At 39.4% G+C, this 17667-nt stretch overlaps 1 long non-coding RNA gene across 1 annotated transcript in view; it reads left to right on the plus strand.

The window, feature by feature from the left end:
* Positions 1 to 10262: 10262 nt before the first annotated feature.
* Positions 10263 to 17667, plus strand: part of LOC108286471 — a 35583-nt gene continuing 28178 nt past the window's right edge. The window contains exon 1 of the long non-coding RNA XR_001817934.2: positions 10263 to 10423. This is a non-coding gene — a long non-coding RNA (uncharacterized LOC108286471). The remainder of the gene's footprint in view (positions 10424 to 17667) is intronic.

The following is a 17667-nucleotide window of genomic DNA, read 5'->3' on the forward strand; positions in this document are numbered from 1 at the left end:
ATAGACAATTAGTGGAAGATAAAACTTTAGGGTTTATCTTCTTAGGTTTTGCCTTTATTTTGGTTAAGCCTCCTTTTATACCCTACTGATATTGAGGACAGATGGATTTGAAGTCCACTATTATGTTAACATAATGAGCATTCCTGGCCCACTGGAAGGCAGAAAGAGGAGAATCTGGTAGAGTGGCGTAATTCAATTTGGCATTGAGAGGTTCTAGATACAAACAAAGTTGTAGATATTGACATGATCTCACTATTATACTGTAGCAGGGGTTTTTGTTTGTTTAAGTATGTGTTTTTCTATCTCTTTCTTATTTTGGCCGAATGCCATTGCTTTTCCTTTGGAGAATGATCCCTCTCCAAGTCCCTGACAATGTTTTCTAGTGGAGCCTATCCAATCCCCAGTTGCCAGCCAGACAATTGGCTTATTCCATCTTTCTAGTACCAATTCATGAATAAGCTTATCACACCAGTGAAGTAAAAGTGAACAATGGACTTTGCTAAAACATATAGGAAAAAAGGTGTTTTCTTTTCCTTGCAGTTGCTGATCTAGTAAGATGGGTAACCTGTTATGTTAGTAACCTGTCCAACTTGTAATAAGAGCCTTGCTGAGAACGAAGCTGTCAAAAAGAGAAACAGAACCAAGATGCTGAGAGACAAAGGCATGATGAGGTGAAAATAGGTGTATTCCTCCTTCCTCAGACCCTGTAGTGAGGCAAGGCAGTGTGGTAGTAAGTTCAGGCTAATCCTTTGTAAGTGGTAACCCCCAAATGAGTTGATGAGATACACATCTTAAAAAGGAGGTGGCTAAAAGTTAAATAAGCAACTACCATGTAATCCAGTCATTAGAATTTTAGATATTACTCAATAGGAATGAAAGCATATGTCCAAAGGCTTCTCTGCAAGTATTTATAACTCCTTTATTCATAAAAACCAAAAGCTAGAAATCAATGTTTATCAGGAGATAAATGGATTAAAATGTTTTTTAAAATAAAATAAAATACTACTCAGCAATTTAGAGGAATAAATCATTGATACACACAACATGAGTGAAACTTAAAATAACTATGCTGAGTAAAACAGACAAAAAAGAGCAGTTATGATTCCATTTATAAAAATTTCTGGAAAATGCAAACTAAGCAATAGAACAGCTCACTGCTTGCCTGAGGACAGAGGTAAGGGAAATGTTTGAGTTAGGGAGAAATTACAAAGAGATATTAAATTTTTGCAGGTGATAGATATGTTTTTTTAAATTATTATTATTTGAGACACAGTCTCGCTCTGTCGCCATGTGCCAGGCTGGAGTGCAATGACACAATCTTAGCTCGCTGCAACCTCCGCCTCCCGGGTTCAAGCAATTCTCCTGCCTCAGCCTCCAGAGTAGCTGGGACTACAGCCGTGCGACACCACACCCAGCTAATTTTTGTATTTTAGTAGAGAGGGGATTTCACCATGTTGGCCAGGCTGGCCTTGATCTCTTAACCTCATGATCCACCCACCTCAGCCTTTCAAAGTGCTGGGATTATAGGTGTGAGCCACTGCACCCAGCTGATACGTTTATTTTCTTGATTGTAGTGATTGTGATTGTGATGATACATGTGACAGAAATTGCATGCATATCAAATTGTATAATTTAAATATGTTTAGTTTGTTATATGTCAATTAGGCTGCAATAAAACTGTTAAATATAGGGAAGGTACAGCCTGTGTTGGCCTGAGTACCCTAGTAGAGCAAAGAACCTGTTCCGCCAAGAGCTTACCCTTATCCATATGAGTCTTGCCACAATACTGTCACATAGCAAATCATTTCAAAATTCAGTCATTTAAACATTAACCATTTATTATCAAATGTATTGGTCTGTGGACTGAATGCATCTCGGCTGGGTTAGGCTGGACTCCAGGACCCAAGCTGCAGGTTAGGTTCAGATCTGTTCCAGGCATCTCTTATGCTTAGAGCAGCAGCCTCAAAGGAAATGAGTTCTGCCTTACGTTTGCCAATCTGGGGCCAGGGAGATAGGCAATAGCTATCTAGACCTTTTTGTTTTCATGGTGTGTCACAAAAGTGCCAAACTGAATCACCATGTGTTTGGCCTCTACTCATATGATGCCTGCCAATGTTTGATTGACCAAAGCTAGTCATAATGAAACCCAAATTTAATGGGGTAAAGAATAGACTCAATCATAGTGGGAGGGAAAGGGAAGTGAAATATTTGTTGAACAATAATTTAAACTATCACCAATGTGTACCATAAACCAAAAAGCAAATCTTTGAATGTTAGATATTTGTTGGTTCTTTATTACAACTGAGATATGCGAGGCATGGAAATGCCAAATATTTGGAATATTTGGGGACTCTTTATTACAACACATGAGTTATTTCCTATCCTAAAGATAATATCAGATGTACATGAGAATCTAGTGGTCTCAGAAAGTTTGTCAGGTGAAAAAAAATTATTTACTTAACCCCATTTGTGTTAAGTTTCTGTTACTTGAACTAAAGTTGTCCTTATTAACATAATTGTGGGAAGCTGTAATAATCAAAGAGCAGAGTCTAGCAAAACAAACGATTTCTATCGTTAGTTGAGCAACTACTATTTATCAGTCATTTCACGTTAGTTATTTCAGTTAAGCCTCATCACCAAGATGCTAGGTTGGTGTTGTACACTATTCTCTTAGTGAGGGAACTGAAATGCTGTGTCTCAAGAAAAAGACAGAGTTGAGAAGCAAAGCCAAATCTGTTGAAACCAAGATCTATTCCCTTTCCAGGTTACCATGTTTTTGCTCAGGAGACAATCAACAGAACATGGCACCAGAGGCATTTATGATCTTTCTCTGGGTCCAGACAAAGCTGGAGCTAATTTCTTTCTGAGAGATCACCATCTATTTGGTGTTTTCACAAGTGCTCTCCTCCCATCTTCCTAGATTGATATTACCAGTGATTAACTTCACTTAGACCTGAAAATCATTTTTTAGCCTAAACAATATAGTGCATGTAGGAAAAGCCCCGGATGTGCTGTCCAGAAGTGTGGCTTGGAATCGCTGATCTTCCATTTAGTGCTTTGAGACCACTGAAACTGCACATAAACATTTAATGCCTCAGTTTCTTCCTTTACAAAATGGAGGAAAAAAGGAGTATCTCCCGTTAACCTGATTTGACAGTTAAATATGACAAACTGAAAAGAAGTTTATAAAGTGCTTTAGAATGTTATGTAGAATTAATGTAACCATCATAATTAAAGTTATTAATAATGACTGAGAGGGGCTCATCTCCATCAGTAGAATTGTAGTTATTGTAACAGGTACTCACAGGGAAATTTATGGCTAGAGAAAGGTTTTCTTGCCAAATAGCTCTTAATCTAGACCACACAGACAGAAATTGTCTACTTTAAATAAACAGTAACAACTGCTACATCAAGAAGACCCTATCTATCTCTACGGTCTCTAATTACTCAGGGCTTTCTCCAGCCATCAGCAGCCCACTTGGTGACCATCAAAAGATCTTCCAATACTGACGGTAAGGTTTCGTTCTTCCCTCTAAGAAGTCTTTATTAACTCCTCTGCCTCTGCTGGGTCCTGGAAGCCAGGTAGGTGATAATGGCCTCTGAATTATGATCCAACCGGAAAGAAAGGCTGTTGGTGGAAATTTATACTCAGTGTGGTAAGCTAGAATACTTTCAAGCCAGGTACTCGACATCCATTGCACAATTTAATTGTAAAGAGTAGTAGTTAATGAGAGCACAGGGGAAGAAGGTAAAATAGGAGCAGAGAATCTGGGCTGAAGGCCAGTGCTCTCAGCAGTGAAGTTACATCTGGGATGGATGAATCATGGAGTAGACAAATTGTAGAATTGGAACAGGGTTTTCATCACCATTATATTTTATCAGGAAGGAAACTAAGGCACATAGAGAATAATGAGGAAGCATGGTCTTGATGGTAACTATGGTGATAAAAACAAATCCCTTTAGTTTTTAGTACCTTCTGTAAATCAAGCTCTAGGTGGGAAACTTGACAAGCACCAAAGCTAATCTCAAAAGCAATATTGTGAAGTTAGACATTATTGTCAATATTTCACAGATTAGAAAAATTGACGTTTAGCAAGATCAAATGACTTGTCCAAAATCATGAAGCATCTTGATTCTGGGTATAAACAGGGTCTGTCTGAACTTCAAAATTTTGCTCCTTTCGGTATGCCACTTACATTGCTTCTACCACTGCTCTTTACTGCTACCAGCAATGTGAAGTTAACTGTATGCCAGGCACTCACTGTGTATACATCTTCTCAGTGTTATCTGCATTTACCAATGAGGAAGCTGAGATTTGGTTTGGACAATGTGCCCAAAGCTCTGTGGCAAGCAAGGGCCATAATTGGAATTTAAAATCAGGCCCTTCTGACTCCAGGGATAATTATCTTAGCCACTACCATACCTGGCTACAGCTCATACTAATAACCAACACTGTCACCATAATACCCAATGCTGTGATTCAAACTCCATTTTTCATGATAAACTTCCTGTTTTGGTGAGAAAAGCTAGTCATTTTGAAGGTAAGATGAGATGAGATGAGATGGGGAGCAGAACAAAAAGCGTGTGCATTTTTCTGTTACCACTGCACCAATATACTCAATCCAGTGGTATAAAGGAGACCCTATTTTAATAATTTAGTATGACATTTATCAACCTATAGAATCAGCAGTGATCAAAGTTAAGGAGTCAGCCACTTCCTACACTAGAAGAATCTTGGTGCTTAATGAAACTACATTGTCCTCTCAGCTGATTGGAAAATTGGATGAGCCAGGCTGCCAAGATGCCTGCAAACCTCTGAGCCCTGCTAAATGTCCCTAAGTAAATAAATTACAAAAATAAAGTATCTTTTTTACTTGCATATAAAAACAGGCAAATGAAAGCCTTTTGCATAATTGCTGTAAAGGGCCCCCACCAGCCATTTCCATTTGCAATTTCATATTTCAATAAAGTTTTATTTATTTTCATTTCCAAATGAATTTGCTGCCTGTGAAAAGAAGTCTTGTCACTCTGACTGGCTGACTGGTGCCAGGTGGTTGAGAGGAGCCTCCACTCCCAACACTGGCCTTTTGGCTGAGCAGATGACCTCTGAGCTTGTCTGCTTGTCCTCCTTTTCCCAGCTGCCTCTGCCTGGCTTTAATGTATCTGTGCTTTTTAAAATTCTGTGCAATTGCCAAATTGTCTATTTCCTAAATAGAAAATAAAAATGTGCTGGCATTCATCCATTTAATACAGATGTGTTAAATGCCTACTATGTGCCAGAAACTGTTCTAAACACCAGACATACAGCACTAACAAATGTATTAGATCCTTTTTGCATACCTAAGGCTAGATAGTTTATCAAGAAAAGAAGCTTAATTGGCTTACGGTTTTGTAGCCTGTACAGGCAGCATGGCATTGGCCTCCGCTTCTGGCAAGGTCTTAGGAAGCTTCCTATCATGGTGGAAGGTGAAGGGGGAGTAGGTACATCACATGGTGAGAGCAGGAGCAAGAGAAAAGAGCAGGGAGGTGCCGCACATTTAAAAGCAGCTAAATCTCACATGAACTAACAGAGCAGGAACTCACTTATCACAAGGGGTGAGAGTCTTGGTGCTAAAGCATTCATGAAGGATTCACCCCCACGATCCAATCACCTTTCACCAGGCCCCACCTCCAAAATTGGGAATCACATTTCAGCATGAGATTTAGAAGGGACAAACATGGAAACAATATCAACAAAACAGAAAAAAAAATCTTAGTTTTCATGGAGCAAAGGATCAGACAAAAAATTTGTGTTTGGAGTTGATGTTTGAGTGGGGGAGGGAAAGTAGCATTAAAATATTCCACCATAGTGGGTAAAGCATGCCTCGAGGGCCTCGTTATAGGAAAGTCTTGGAGTGCCTGTGGACTAGGGAGGATCTGTGGCTGGGGTGGTCTGGGCAAGGGGAGTATATTGGGAGATGAGTCTAGACAAGGAAGCAGGAGACAGAGATTGGGAGAGAGGGTAGGCAAACCTTAGCAAGTGTAAGAGAGAGCAGATTGCAATGAGAAAAGAAAACCAAAAGTGTATAGAGTATTTCTTTGGTAGGGTAGAATAAATTCCTTTGGAAAGATATTTGGTTACCAACTGGATTTCTAAATCCTTGTCATTTGTGCATACGTATACTTTCTAGTCTTCAGTATCTTCTTCTAGTATCTGTAAATTATAGTGGGAATGGTGGCAATTGATGCAACCCTGGATTCTTGAATGTTGAAATTCTCTCTTGACCCAGCCAATGCCCATGAGAGCACTAAGAAAAGCATAATTTCCTAGGGTACAGACAGAAGAAACAGAGTACTTACATGATATTCTTTATTCAAAACTCCAGAATGATTACATAGTGAGCTAAACTGGGCCATGCGGTTGACTACTTTTGCCCTTACCAATGCATCGCCACTGTGCTGAGAAAAACCATGTCCAAAGAGAAACTCAAAGAAAGATACATCAGAGGTAAAGGACTTTCTCCATAAGTTTAGCTGATCAAATTTGTCCACATATGGTATTTCGTTGGCTCTGCCTAGCTTCAAGTTTGGTGAAGGTTGGCAGATTTTAATATAGCATTTTTAAGAAAAGATTTTAAAAAGGGGAAAAAATGTAGGGTAGATTAGGAAGAGAGAGAGAGAGAGGGAGAGAGAGAGCTAGAGAGAGAGAGAGATATTGCTTCTAGTATTTAAAAGAAAAATGATAACAGCTCTGAAAGAAAGAAGTTAGTAACAACCCCTTTGGAAGGGTTTCAGATCTATATTACACTTTGGAGTAACTTTTCTTTTTGGGAAACTTGAGCCTTGTAGGTTCTGGTCAAATCAGAAGAGGGGAGAAGTCTCAAAAGTTAGAATTCATGTTATTAAGGCAAGTGGGAACTAGCACAAATTATTAGAACTATTACAAAGTTCTTATTTTCACTTCAGATTTGTAGTTCAACCCATTGCAAAAAAATAATTTGTCTTAGCATCACCATAGATGAGATCAAGTAAAATAACCTTAGAAGTACTCTCATTGGTCGAATGTATTAACTGCGTAAATGAGATAAACTACACTTTCAGTGAGCCCCAGAGCCCCAGATCTATGAAATTCTGGAAGGCACATTGAGTGACAATCTCACTGAGTCCCTGCCTCCATTATACAGGTGAATACATTTGTGACCACATAAAAGGTAAACTAGAACCCAGGTGCTTTACATTCCCTGGTCAGCATTGTTTTCTCAACCCTTGTTCTAAGAAAGCCTAGGACAGAAGGTATGTGGCATCATGTCTGGAGTTCTTCCAAATGATTAGGAGCTTGCGCCAAGCAACCCCTATATGGAATTTCTTACCTAGTGATAAATAGTGTCACTAGAGTTTATGGCACTTACTGTCTGGTGCTTATGAAGAAGGACAGTGATTTATGGCTATGCTACAAGTCTGGATTGGGCAGAGGAAAAAGACTGCCTAATGCAAGGCTTAAAGACTGGGCTTTGTTTTGGCTGTGGTCAATAACAGTTATTTCATTATTCTATAACCATCATCAGATTTTCCTCTGACTCATTTCTATCTTTGCCCACTGCCCTCCTCTGCCTGCCTGTCTGTCTGCCTGTCTCTCTCTCTCTCTCTCTCCAGTTTTCTCTGACCATCTCTCAAAGGTTCAACATAATCAGCCTAGCTAGACTTGTGTCAAAGGGAAGATAAAGAAAAAAGAAGGGAAGAGACATTATCTAAGTATCTTTAATGTATGAGGTACTGGGATAAATACTTTCATGCTGGTTTTTCCATTTAAGATGCACAATCATGCTGAGAGGGGTAATTTACCCCCATTTACAAATGAGGAAACTTGCTTAGAGTTCACAGAGTTGGTAGGTAATAAAGTTGGAATTCAAAATCAGATCCATCTGACTCCAAAGTGTCCTCTTTCCATGCATCCTCATTTACATCACTCTTCTCCATCTGTCCAATAGATCTTCCTGCTTCTTGTCCTGGGTAAACACAATAGCACATTCATTTGATAAACATTGAGCTTCTAATAAATGTTAGAATTGAAGAAGCAAAAATAAGTAATACAGTTTGTTCACCCTCAAGTAGCTCCCAGCCAGTATATGCATGTGTACTTGGGGCTTAGGGCTGATAAAGAATGCATATTAGTAAGTACATTTTAACACAGGGTGTTTATGTATTTCTTCTTTAAGCACATGTTTATTAAATACCCATTCTGTTGCCAGGCATTATTTTGTTCCAGGGTTTATCAATCCTGGCTGCATATTAAAATAAGCTAGTGTACTTTTTAAGAAATACTGATCTTTGGCCCATCTAAGTATTTCTATTTAATTGGCATGGCGTGGGCTCTGGCATCAGTATGTTTTAAAAGGCTCCTAGGCAATGGTAATATGCAGCCCAAGTTGAAAAATACTCTTCTCGGTTCTAGAAATGAAACAGCGAGCAAACAGGAGAAAAAGTCCTCTAGATATTCATAAGATATGTGTCCCCTTATTCAGATAGAGGATGTGATAGATAAAGGAAGAGAGAGGAAGATGAAGCTGGAAGGCTGGCTTGCACATAAATCTTCTTAAGCCTTAAGTTCAAGGCAATTTGGATGATTTAAAGCATGGGAATTACGGAAAGACTGAGATAGCTTCACAGTCTACTTTTCTGTGATCTGGACTAAGTGGAAGAATCTCTCCTCCTAAGAATTTTTAGTTTTTAACAAATTGACTGATGTAGGGTGTTACTCAGTGCTGCACTAGAAGTTGTGAGTATAGAAATGTGTAAGAAAAGTTCCTGCCTTCAAGGATCTTCCAGTCTAGTGTGTCTGTTAAAAGTAGGGAAAGTAGCGGAAGAGCGCTAGTGTAGCAAGAAGTACTGAGTTGCAGGGGCATGGAGTGCTTTCAGAACATTTTCCCTCCCTGATGAGGAGTACATCATGGACACTTCTAGGCACCACCTTTGTAGAGTCTCTGTAGGTGACGAGTGATTGAACAGGAAGAGAAGTGAGGGGAGAACCATATAGCAGAGGGAACAGGATTTGCAAAATGCAAAGAGAGAAGAAACTTGGGTTAATCAGATTCTTCAAACAGTTCTATCTGGCTTAAGCACAAAAGTGAGAAAGGAAATGGAGAGGGTCATAGTTAGAGAAGGGAGCAGGAAATAAGCACTGTAGGTCATATCACAGAGTATCTGTTTTTTTGTTTGTTTGTTTGTTTTGTTTTGTTTTAAAGCAATATTTTGAAGGAATAGAGAAGAAAGTAACATGTCAGATTTGCATGACAAAGTTTCCTCTGGTTGCTTTGTGGATATGGATAGTCAAGGCTGGAAGCCAGGAGGCTAAATGGCAGTAGTGACAGAGGTGATGGGAAAATGAAAATCCTCATCAAAGGGAGCATGAGAGTGGAGGGGTTGACAGAGGGGTCAGTGCTGTCTAGAGTCTGGTCTCTCAGGTTTATGGCTCCAGAAACTGCACCAAAGGGTAATGGGGTTCTGGAGAAAAAAACATGGCATAGGGAATGTGTACACCATGTGAAGGACAAGGAAGTAAAAGGATATGGGCTTTCCCCCTGCCTTCACCATTTTCTAATCCTGCCCTTGAGAGCATGTCACACGGCTGGGCAAATGCCTGTAATCCCAGCACTTTGGGAGGTTGAGGTGGACAGATCATGAGGTCAGGAGTTTGAGACCACCCTGGCCAATATGGTGAAACCCTGTCTCTACTAAAAATACAAAATTAGCAGGGTGTGGTGGCACATGCCTGTAATCCCAACTACGCAGGAGGCTGAGGCAGGAGGATCTCTTGAACCCAGGAGGCAGAGGTTGTGGTGAGCCGAGATCGTGCTATTGCAATCTAGCCTGGGCAACAAGAGCAAAACTCTGTCTCAAAACAACAACAACAAACAACAACAACAATAAACAGGAGTTCTAGAACATGTCACATTAATCGCTAACCTTTTGTGTCCTCATCTGTAAACTAGAACCATGATAGCTACGTTCATCTCCTTAGAGCTCTAGGAAGGATTAAATGAGTTGCACTGCATGGAAGCAATTCTTAAACTCAAAAGAATTTTGCAATTGGACATCATTTTCTAAATCCCCCGAACTAGTATCAGACTGTAAGGGGTAACTATGTGGGCCACATAGAGGGTCAGGGCTCTGTCAGACTCCACTTCCAAGAGAGAGTTAAATATTCCTTGTGTGGACTTTTATTGTACAATCAAATCCAATCTCAGAATACCTTCATAGGCGACATGTTTGTCTGTCCCCAGTTTTGTAGCCACATCAGTTTCTGATTAGTCTTACAATTTAAGTGGGGAAGTGACTTTGGAAGAGACATGTGTGTGCTGTCAGCAGATCGGGGAGGGGATCGAGAGAGATGGAGGGAGGCTGCTGTAACACCTTTTCTGGTTGGGATTCTGAATGAATATGAAAGGTAAGCAGAAACCCAATTAGTAACCCCTGAACTCATTCCATGTTATCTCTGCAAACACACACTCTCTTCCATCCTGTGCTTCCAAAGGATAGCAGGCTTCCTGACAAGCTATTGCAAAGAAGGATGCAAACCCAGAGGAAGAGAGAATGAAGCAACTCTCAGTTTTGTCTGCCTCCTCCAGCACCTCTAACTTAGAATTTTTTTCTTTTTTTTTTGTATTAGGCATTTTCTACTTCTGCAAGCATTAAAAAAAGATAATTATTTCTGTCCATAATCTCTTTTCGCTAAGTACCTACTACGTGCCACACAGGCATGACTTTTAAAGATTTATTATGTGCTGCAATTTATTATTCTCATTTTGTGGGTAAGAAAACTGAAGCTCTGAAAGGGGAAATGGCTACCCAGCTATGGAATAAAGGATCAAGGACTTTTTCTGTCTTAAGGCATTCAGTTCTCAAGCTAATATGAGAGGTAGGTAGTGTTGTTATTCTTTCCATTGCTGATTACTATTTTGCCTAGCACCCCCATTTGCCTCTCTGCGATGCCTCTCCCTGTGAGAGGAGTATGCTTCTTGATCACTGAAGGCTGACTTGGCGATGCAGAAGGTGAGTAGCAGTGACAGATGTCACTGTTGAGTAGAAGCTTCATGATTTTTGAGTGGGCTTTGTCATAACTCATTTTTCTTTGCTATTAGACTAGCAAGGTCTGAGATTGAGTCTGCCCAGTCAGCCTACTTTTCAAAGCAAAGAAAACACAGCGGAGAGTCATAGCCATACATAGACGTATAGATTGAATTCTGAAATTTGAGATCCATATGTTACACAGTGTGGCCAAACCTGAACTGACTAATGTGCCCATTTGAGAAGACTGAAGTTAAGGAAAGGTCAATAGGTGCCCAACTATATAGTGGTGAAACTAAGACTTGAAGTCAACGCTGTCCTACTCCAAATTGTGTGATCATCACCATTGTATTACTCTTTCTTTCCAGTTCTCATTCTGAGATTTTTCTGTATTTTATAGTGACAGCTTTAAAATAGCAACAACAAGAACAACAAAATCCAAACAACTAGTTTAAATTGGTATAAAAGTTAAGTAGGTTCTCGGTAAGAAGAAAATTGAGTTAGGGTAGTGATTTGTAATTTTAATGAACATACAATCTATTTAGGGATTATGTTAAAATGCAAATACTTTTATAGTTGGTCTGGGTTAGCACTGAAGATTCTGCATTTCACAAAAGATTACAGAGGAAGCTCATACTGCTGGTCCTTGGACCCCTATTTGAGTGGCAGGAGCTTATATGATGCCAGTCACTTTGCTTTGGTGATGATAGGAAGATAAAATAATGCAACCTTACATAGTGGTTAGTAATGCTAGAACAGGACTGAGACTAAGGTTGGGCAAGCAAGGTAATTAGGGGGCAAATTTTAAGAGGGAAAGTAGAGCAAAGGCTGAACTTGTACCCTGAGAATGCCACCTAATTCAGTCCTCTGTGGTGTGTTTCTTGTCTGCTTCAAACAATTGAATTTGAAAACTGAATTCACCAGGTGCGGTGGCTGATGCCTGTATTCCTAGCACTTTGGGAAGACAAGACAGGTGGATCACAAGTTCGGAGTTCAATACCAGCCTGGTCAACATGATGAAACTCTGTCTCTTCTAAAGATACAAAAAATTAGCCAGGCGTGGTGGCATGCGCTTCTAATCCCAGCTACTCAAGGAGGCTGAGGCCGGAGAATCACTTGAACCCGGGAGGTGGAGGTTGCGGTAAGCTGAGATTGTGCCACTGTATTCTGGCCTGGGCAACAAGGCGAGACTCCATTTCAAAGAAAAAAAAAATAGAAAAGAAAACTGAATTAATATAAAGCTAAAGAATATGCTGCGACTTTGCTTTCACATTGCTTCTAATGGCATTGGCCACCATCAGGCCAAGGGGGATGTTTACAACACCAGTAAAATTGTAGACTCTGCTGATAACAATCATAAAATAGCTCAAAATTATGTCTCACTTTAGCTAGCTTTACATTTTAAGCATATTATTGTTTTTGGTGTGTGTGTTTATTTCCAGGATTTCTGGTTATCTTTTTTTCCCTATGCTCTCTCCATTTATGATATCTTCAAGTCTTTCCAAGCTAACAATTATACTGGACTGTCTGTCAAGTCATTCCCACTGTCAGTATCCCTCAGAAAATGTCCTCCTGTAATTTTCAGTGCTATTTTTCCAAACTGGACTGAATATTGCTATAATAAGATGTTGGATGAAATTTTTATTCATGTGGTCTAAATTGTATCTAAGTCCCAAAGCTAAAGACAAAATATCCTGTCACTTACATTCTAAACAGAACCTAAGAATCATCAACTCTGGGGCCACACTCCTTCATGTCTGACCCCTAGATCTTGCAAGGAACTGGCAAACAACCCTCCAATTACAGCACTAGCATCCCTCTTCCTCATTCCTCAATCTACATAAGACGACTAGGGTAGGTAAAGGGCATGGCAGGCAGGCCTTTGAGTCACCTGAATTTTTGCTGCCATTGTGAAAAGTGTAATTTTCTGGATAAGTTGTTTCCTTTTCTTCTTCCATGAGACATGGAAAAGGAACATCTTCCAAGCCAAGTAATAGGAATGCCAAGAAAATAACATAAATATTTAAAATGCTTACAAGAAGAGACTTACACTTTCCTTCCCTGATAGATAAAATCCACAGAGTTTGCAGTAATACCTGGACATAGGAGATTATAAGAGAGATTCATATCTGTAACACATTGGGCAGGTAATTATTACTTTAGTGAAAATCCCTTTCATGCATACACACTCGGCCTCATCAGTGAGCAGTGATGTTGAAAAGTGTTTGGCTTCTCTCATCCATGAAACTTTCTTTCATTTTATTCTCTCTTGTGCTCTCTCCTTTCTTCCCTCTTCTCCCCTCCCTCCCTCTTTCTTTCTTTCTTTCTTTCTTTCTTTCTTTCTCTCTTTCTTTCTTTCTTTCTTTCTTTCTTTCTTTCTTTCTTTCTTTCTTTTTCTTTCCTTCCTCCCTTCCTTCCTTCTTTTCTTTTTTCTTTTCTTTTCTTTTCTTTCTTTCTTTCTTTTCTTCTTTCATATCTCTCCCTCTCTTTCTTTCCTCTCTTTCTTTCTTTCTTTCATTCAAGCTTTCTGCCCATAAACATTCTTTTTTTTTTTTGAGACGGAGTTTCACTCATGTTACCCAGGCTGGAGTGCAATGGCGCAATCTCGGCTCACCGCAAACTCTGCGTCCTGGGTTCAGGCAATTCTCCTGCCTCAGCCTCCTGAGTAGCTGGCATTACAGGCATGCGCCACCATGCCCAGCTGATTTTTTGTATTTTTAGTAGAGACGGGGTTTCACCATGTTGACCAGGATGGTCTCGATCTCTTGACCTCGTGATCTACCCTCCTTGGCCTCCCAAAGTACTGGGATTACAGGCGTGAGCCACTGCACCCGGCCCCATAAACATTCTTTAACATTTATTGCCATCTCAGGAGGAAGAAAGAGATTAGTGGATGTTCTCTGTCCCCCATTCTGAATGTCACATTTTCCTCTTAGTGTTTGGTGGTGCTTCTGTCATCTGCTGTTTATTAATATGACACAGTGTTTATGTGTTATTTATAAAAGGCAGAGTAATCGTAAGAAAGAGCATACGATTAGAAATTTTATGGACTTTGTTTAAATTCTGGCTCTGTCACTTGTTGGCTATTTGATCTTGGGCAAATTTAACTATTTTCTTATCCTTGCCTTGTGAATAATGACAGCAAGAATGGCAATGGCAACAATAATGAAAAAGTCAATGACAATGATACTAGCATATTGTCTTTGTCATCAGTAGATATACTGAGTAATTAAAACACCTGGCTCAGCCATTAATTAATTTAATAAATTAATGTGTCCGGTGCTGTTTTGGACACTGAAAATTCTATAATGAATGAGAGAACTATTATCTTTCTTTCCTCATAGAGCTTATGGTCATCTAGTGCAAGGGTTGGAAAACTACAGCACACACTGAGGGCCCAAATACTGCCTTTAGTCTATTTTAACATTGTCTTTGAGAGAAGATTGGCTTTACATTTGTAAAGTGTTGTAAAAAAAAAAAAAAAAAGATAAATGCAACATAAAAAACTCATTATGGCCCAAAGAACCTAAAATATTTATTGTCTGACCTTTGGTAGAAAAGTTTGCCTATTGCTCCTCTAACGGTACACACAGGAAACATTCAGGAAAATGCTTTTCTTGTGCCAATTCTTGACCTGAAGTTCTTTGCATTGGTGTTTTGATTAATTTCTGTATCCTTTCAATTCCCCCATAGGCTTCTCATTGCCCCTGCAATAAAAATCAAAATGTTCAGATATTTATAGACCCTGCATGGGTAACCTCTATACCTTTCTAACCTCTTCTAATTATATTCTTACGCTCCCGCATCACTGGACATTTTTTATTTTCAACAAATATCGCACATGTGCCTCAGCCCAAGGTATTATAACTCTTCACCTCCCCTCTCTCTAATCTTTCAGCCCATTTATTTCCAACGTATCCTTCAGAATTCAGTTCTAAGGTAACTTAGTTTGCTAAAATGTCCTTGACCTCTCCTTACCAGATGTGTTCCACCCCCTAAATCTTTTAACTCCTGATAATTACGGTAATTTCATATTCTTTTTTGCGATCCTTTTCTTGCTATCACCTCCATATTTTAGTGCCATGAGGACAAAGGCAATATCTCTTTTGTTTATTTATTTATCTCTAGCACCTAGCATCCTTACTTGATGCCCAATAAATATTAGGTAACTAAATGAAACAAAGAATGAATGATGCATTGTCAGGTTTGTTGAAAAAAAAAAAAATAGGTCAGATAGCTTATAGGATTCTTTCAATGTGGAGTACCTAGTTCTCCCAGGGAAATATAACCCTAAATGGAATTTTTGTGACTGCATCTTCATAATTCCTTCATTCTCCCTATATAATTAACGGGGGCCCAGTAAGCTGTTTGTGCGATACATCATCTGCCCCACACAGCAAATGCATTTGTTATGGAGTTATCTGGGCCAAAGCTAATGAAACATTTGCAAGTGTCCCGATTTACAAAGAGAAAATTGGTTCACCTGAATGACAAGGTTTATATGCAAGAAAAATCTTCTTTGCAACTTTCTCACTATGTTCTGGTTTGCCTCAAAATCGCAAGGAAACATACCTCACCAGTCCCCAGCAGAAGACAAAGGCCAGAGATCACCTTGGAGGAGAACAAAAGCTCTAAGGGCAACATTCCCTCATGGCAATGACAATCCTCTTGTGAGCCGCCAGATGCCTGAGAATTCTCTGAAATTGTAAACAGAATGTTTCCTTGTATATATGTACATGTTCCTAAAGACCACATCAGATTTATCAGCTTCTCATTGGGGTCTGTGGCACCCTAGTTGTTGAGAACCAGTGCTTTAAGAAAATCCTGGGCTTCCTTATTCTTAAACGTATTTGCTATTTTTTTTAAAAAGAAGATGAAGGCCGGGCGCGGTGGCTCACATCTGTAATCCCAGCATTTTGAGAGACCGAGGCGGGTGGATCACAAGGTCAAGAGATTGAGACCATCCTGGCCAACATGGTGAAACCCCGTCTCTGCTAAAAATACAAAAATTAGCTGGGTGTGGTGGCGTGTGCCTGTGATTCCAGCTAATCGGGAGGCTGAGGCAGGAGAACTGCTTGAACCTGGCAGGCAGAGGTTTCAGTGAGCCGTGATCGTGCCACTGCACTCCAGCCTGGTGCCTGGTGACAGAGCAAGACTCTGTCTCAAAAAAAAAAAAAAAAAAGATGAAGATAAGGAGCAGAGGTGAATGTAAGTCCTGAAGGGAGCCTTCGTATTTCTGGCCGCAAACTTTCCTGACCCACTGTACAGATGAGAAAATTCAGATCAGTTGAAGAGCTGACTTGCCCAGGGCTTTACAGCAAGTGAGACACAAACCAAGGACTCAGATTCTGCCAGCCCACTCTCCTTTCTACTACACCCAGCTCTCCACCGATATGACAAATGTTCATTTCTGTTTTCATTCCTTCCCTCATTCACTCGCCCAAATTTTTTCTTCTTCACATATTCTTTTACTGTTCCACATTATCATTTTCTCAAGATTAATTTCTAAAATTATTATTTGTGACTAGATCATTTCTAAGAATAATTTTGGCTTCAATAAACAATTGTTCAATAAGGCGGTTAAATCAGAAAATAACGTACAATAGAAGAACACATTTATCTTTTCCTTTCCGAATGCATCTCTCAAGTGATAGTAAAGAAATAAAAAATCGTGTTAATCTACAAGAACCAATAGCATGCAAGAAGAAAGGGCACTATGTAAGAGACTTCAACAAGTTTTAGGAATTGAAGATGGAAGATTCAACAAAGAGAGACAGAACCACAAAATAAGTGCCTGCAGAGGGAGACAATGTTGAAAGACAAACCAATTCATCCTAAGAAGTCAATACATAACAACAGATATGTGAGGATAATAAAATTTGGGGGGCTGATTAAATGTCTATTATGAAGGAGTTGAACATCGCTCTATCTCCTGAGTTCTCCTAAGCCATACAGCAGTGTGCCCAGAGACCAGAGGCAGGAGGACGGATTAAATCTGAATGGCTCTAGAAAAAGGATTTCAAATATGGTTATTGTGATCACTCAGTGAAATTAGCGATTTCCTACTCTTTCACTTGAATGATAAAGCCCAGTCATAAACCCCTTCAATTTGCTCAAAGCTTCAAATTAGTATTTTCATACCTAGAGGTAAAAAACAGGTAAAGGATCAACTGATAGTTTAGAGGCATCCAAAATGCCAGGGAAAATTCTAAGCCAATAAAAACAAAAGAAAAAGCTGGAAAAAAAAACAGATATGACACGGAGTGAAATAAAACTTCTGAACCAAAGCTTATTAATAATGTAAGCCTAGAAGGTGTATCTGTATAAACAAAGAGGATGGCATAAAAGATAACAAAAAACAGGAAATAATGATTATGTGTATATATGTACGTATATATCTACATATACATACATTGACTGAAATTTTTAATCCAATAAAAAGTTGCAAGACAAAGTTAAGAAAATATTCAGATAGTAGAAAATGGCAAAAATTTAAAAAGAGTGTGGGACAGTTTTCAAGTACTGCCTGTAAGCTCTAAGTGCATCATTTATAGGCTTCTCTAAGACAAGGGAGATGGGCCTTATGAATATTTCCCCTTTGCCAGTTGGCATGAAACTGGAGGA

Source organism: Cebus imitator, unplaced genomic scaffold, assembly GCF_001604975.1.
Source record: "Cebus imitator isolate Cc_AM_T3 unplaced genomic scaffold, Cebus_imitator-1.0 Scaffold320, whole genome shotgun sequence".
NCBI classification, from domain to species: domain Eukaryota; kingdom Metazoa; phylum Chordata; class Mammalia; order Primates; family Cebidae; genus Cebus; species Cebus imitator.